Source organism: Orycteropus afer, unplaced genomic scaffold (assembly GCF_000298275.1).
Source record: "Orycteropus afer afer isolate SDZICR_OR568_19922 unplaced genomic scaffold, OryAfe1.0 scaffold00059, whole genome shotgun sequence".
NCBI classification, from domain to species: domain Eukaryota; kingdom Metazoa; phylum Chordata; class Mammalia; order Tubulidentata; family Orycteropodidae; genus Orycteropus; species Orycteropus afer.
The window spans coordinates 4,199,679-4,204,624 of record NW_006921646.1 but is presented as its reverse complement, the minus strand read 5'-3'; positions in this window follow the sequence as shown (position 1 = coordinate 4,204,624).

The window sequence follows — 4,946 nt, the reverse complement described above, 5'->3', positions numbered from 1 at the left end:
TGGGGGTGATGGCAGGTGGAATTGTCAAGCTGAAGTTAAAATTCATATACTATGAGTCAGAATTGACTTAATGGCAATGGGTACAACCATTTGGGAAAACCGGGTGAAGAGTTCACAGGATCTCTCTGTATTTTTTTTTTTTTTTTTTGCAACTAACTTCCTGTGAATCTATAATTACTTCAAAATAAAAAGTTTTTATAAAGTGGCTTTCCTGCTAAAATCCAAAACACTGGCAGCACCAAATACTGGCCAGGATGTGGAACAAAAGAATTGCCATTCATTGCTACTGGAAATGAAAAATGATCAGCCATTTTGGAAGACAGTCTGGCAATGGTTTACAAAGCTAAGCAAAGGCTTACCATATAATCCAGCAATCACACTAGGTATTTATCCAAATGAGTTGAAAAGTTATATACATACAAAACCACCACACAAATGTTTATAAAAACTTTATTCATAATTGCCAACCAAGATGACCTTCAATAGGTGAATGGATTAAAAACAAAACAAACAAACAAAATAACTGTGTTACCTCAATACAGTGAATATACAATATTGTGTATTTGTCAAAACCCATAGGATTATACAACACAAGGATTGAACCCAAATGTGGACCGCGGGCTTCAGTTAATGTATCAATATTGGTTCATGAATTGTAACAAATATATAACACTGATGAAAGATGTTAATAAGGAGAAACTGTGTTGTGTGTGTGGTAGGTAGAGGGGTGTAAAAATGGCATGGAGGTGAAGATGTCTGAACTTCTTTAATTTCACAAGCAGGGAGAAGGATCAAATTCAGCAGCCCATGGCTGATTCCTATAAGGTGGAGGTCAGACATGCCTCTAGCCTCCAACATTTTCATCAACTCTGACACAAACTATCTTGCCCATGACACTCTCTACTTCTGTGTTGGGTTTGATCATTGTTCCAATGGGTATGCAGAACTCACAGATTATACTCAAAGCTATGGGGTTTATTAGGAAAGTGAAATGTTGCAATTCACATTCAGGAACGCTCAGGATACAGGTCTTCAATCAAGACAGCCTCATCTCAGCCCACAGGCAGGTCTTTCACTGGCCCTTTGGTCTCTTGGCTCCTTGCCTGGCCTCTGCCCTGCACAGGCAAGTGTTACAAAGCTCTTTTAGCTGCTGATAAATGTCCAGAGGCACCTCACTCCACCAGTAAGCCTTGGCCTGAAGGTGCTCAGTTCTGGCTCCATGGGTGAGCAAACCTAGCTCCATGAAGAGTGAACTGTTGGGCCATGGTCACAGGGGACATCAAGCTCAATTGGCATAATATATTACACAAAAACATTGTTCTACATCCTGCTTTGGTGAGTAGCAATGGGGTCTTAAAAGCTTACAAGCAGCCATCTAGATTCAACAGTTAGTCTGTTCTTGTCCAGAGCAAGGAGGAATGAAGAAAACTGAAGACTCATGGAAACAATTAGTCCAGGGGACTGGTGGACCATGTGAACCCCAGCCTACATGACTATGAGACCAGAAGAACTAGATAGTGCCTGGCTGCCACTGTCAACCACTCAGAAAGAATATCCTGAATAGAATGGGAGAACAACGTGGAACAAAACTCAAAATCATAAAAAGACCAAGTTTACTGGTCTGAGAGAACCTGATGAGACCGCTATGACTATGGCCCCTAGTTACACTTCAGGCCTGGAATTAAACTCACTCTGTGGCTTCCAGCCAAACAATAGACAGGCATATAGGCTGAACATTTACACCAGGTAGATACATTTCTTAAAACATCAATCATAGGAGAGCAGAGGGCAGTATTTGCACAGTGAGATAGCTCAGGGGGCAGGAATGCATGGGAAAGAAGGACACAGGGAAGAGGTAACTAACTATAGGGAGGAAGTGGGAAAAGAGCTGTTAAGCTGTGGGGATTGCAGTCAATGTCATGAAACTAAATGTGTATGGACTACTGTATGGAAAATGAATTTGGTCTGTAAACTTTCACCCAAATCAGAATTAAAAATACAAAAACCTAGCTCCATCAAGTGCCTGGAGGGACCCTACTCTACTAGCAAGCCTCCTGCCTGAGGCACTCAGCTTTCTCATTCCATGGGCCAGAAAGCCCATCTCCTGCCAGTCTCCTGGTTCTTGCCGTTTTGTGCTGCTCTCACTGTTTTATGTGCTACAGCTCCCTCACTCTGTCTCGACAGCCTAGGAGGGTCTCAGCACAAGAATTACAGGTCCAAATGAAGTGCTCCACTCCTGGCTCTTTCTTTGTGCTCATGAGGTCACCCTTTCCACCAATGGCTCATTTTAAACCTAGTGGGATGGCAAAACTGACCAATCCCTTCATAGAGGTTCCATATACCTTATTTGCACAGTCCTGTCCCCACAAGGGTGCCGTACACCTTACTTACATTATTAGCACACTATTCAATCCCCTTGGTGGGCCACAAGCACCTCATTTGCATAGTCCCACCCAACCATTTGGTGGGAGTTACAAAGACTATGGCTAGAGATGGGCCACATTAAGTAATTCACTGCACCACAAAGGGAGAGGTTTTTGAACCTCTGTATCTTCTGCAGAGGTCCCTGAGTGGTGCAAACAATTTGTGCTTGGCTACTAACCGAAGGATTGGCAGTTCAGATCAACCCAGTGGCTTGTGGAAGACAGGCATGGAGATCTACTTCTGAAAGGTCAAAGACAGTGCAAACCCTTGGAATGTAGTTCTACGCTGACACACCTCGCTTCTCCAAGTCAAAATCAACTGGATAATAAAAGGCTTTGGCTTTTTTTTGTTTTTTGTAGTTTTTGTTTTCTGCAGATTTTTTTCTGTGAAAATAAAACTGTTCTGAAAAATAAAGTCTATTTTTAAAAGAACAACTCAACCCTAGCTGCCCTTCAGGTCTGGAGTTGAACCCACACCTGTGGCTTCCAGTCAAACAAAAGACAGGCATTTGAGGTGAACATTTACCTGAGGTAGATACACTCCTTGGAGAGAACAATCATGGGAAAAAGAAGGGCTGTTTATGCACAGGGAGACAGCTCAGGGGGCAGGAGTGCATGGAGGAATGGACACAGGGAAGAGGTAACTGTTGGGAGGAAGTGGGAGGGGAGCTGTTGCACTGAGGTAAATCATAGTCAATGTCATGAGACAAAGTGTATGTGAACTGCTGTATGGAAAGTGAATTTGCTCTGTAAATTTTCACCTTAATCACACACACACACACACACACACAAAACTTAGAAAGATAAAAAAAAAGAAGAAGAAATAGGAAAAAACAAAACAAGAAAAGCAACTCAAGCTGAACAAGTGTAGAAAGGTGTATGGGACGACACTCGTGAAAATTTATAGGTTTGATGGAGGCTATTTCTACACATGTGTTTATATGTACTGCAAATATATCCATGAATATAGAAGAGCATACAGGTGGTAAAGTTATGAAAACTTCTCAGCCATAACCAAATACCTTGAGGGAATGTATTGCTGTGCCTGGGGGCTCATGACCATAGTCTCCAGGGACACTAAGATCACAAAAACTATGAGCAAATAAGAGTGAATAAAATCAAAGACACAAGGAAACAATTAGTCCAAAGGACTAATGGACCACATGAAACCCAGCCTCCATGACGCTGAAACTGGCTACCACTGTTGACTGCTCTGAAAGGGATTACAATCAGAGGTCCTGGATAGAGGGGGAGAAAAGTGTGGAATAAAACTCAAAATCATAAAAAAGACTAGGCTTATCTGGTACAACAGACACTGGTGGAACCCCTGAGATTATGGCCCTAAGACACCCTTCACGCCTGGAACTAAAGTGGCCCCTGTAGCTCAATTTTCAGCAAACAACAGACAGACCTACAAGGTGAACAATAATAACACCAGAGAGGTACTCGCTCATTAGAACAATCTACCATATGAGATCAAAAAGCAGCATGTGCCCAAGGATAAAGCTCAGAAGTCAGGAAAGGATAGGAAAGAAGGACAAGGGTATTGAGACAGGAAGTGGAACAAGTGCTTGCCCTGAAGGCTCAAGATCATGGTCTCAGAGTCACTAAGGTGACTTTGAGGGGATTGTAGTGAATGTCACAAAGCAAAACATGTATGAATTATTGAATGGAAAACCCATTTGCTCCATAAACATTTACCCAAATCATAATTAAAAAAGAAAAGAGAGAGAAAAAAAAAAAAAACATCTAGATATCAAATTAAAAAAAAAAAAAGTGACTTTCTTACATGGGAGGATATGGTTTAGTTCTTGCTTTCTTTATTTCATACTTGTCTGAGTTTTAGTGTATTCTTGTGATAGTTAAGGTTGTGTGTCAACTTGGCTGGGCCTGGTTTTGAGTGTCTGGGCAGCTGGATGTAGTATTCCTCATAATGAGAATGGTAATCAACTCCATGGCTGAATCTACTGTGAGCAGCTGAGTAGCTATCTTAGGGATGGGGTCTGTTCCCAGTATATAAAGAGAAGCTTTAGGAATGGTGTCCAGCTTTTGGGCATGTTTGGATCCTTTTTGGCATGTAGTTAAGTCTTCCAGCAGCCTGCCATACTCTGCCGATCTTGGGACTTTTTCTGGACTTGAATTAGTGGCCTGCTGTGGGGTTTGGTAATATTGGGACCCTGCCTTTTTACTTGTCGACCCTGGGTCAACCTCAGCAGCCAGCAGCTGCCTGAGTGAAGACAGCCTCCAGCTCCAGTGGGCCAGGAACAAGAGGCAGAGCTGAAGCCCAAGGTTGAAGGGATTTCACCCAGCCCCTAGAGCCTGGCACTTTGAACTCAGACTTCTAGGCTCCAAAACTATAAGAATAAACTCCTGGTAAAGACAACAAATATGAACCCTTTTGTACATACAGTACTGCGTTGTCAGTGAAGGCTAACATGGGTATATGGGTGGATAGATGGGTGGACAGGCTGAACAATTAGGTATGTCTATGAAATGGGGAGTGTATCCAAGAACATATATAGG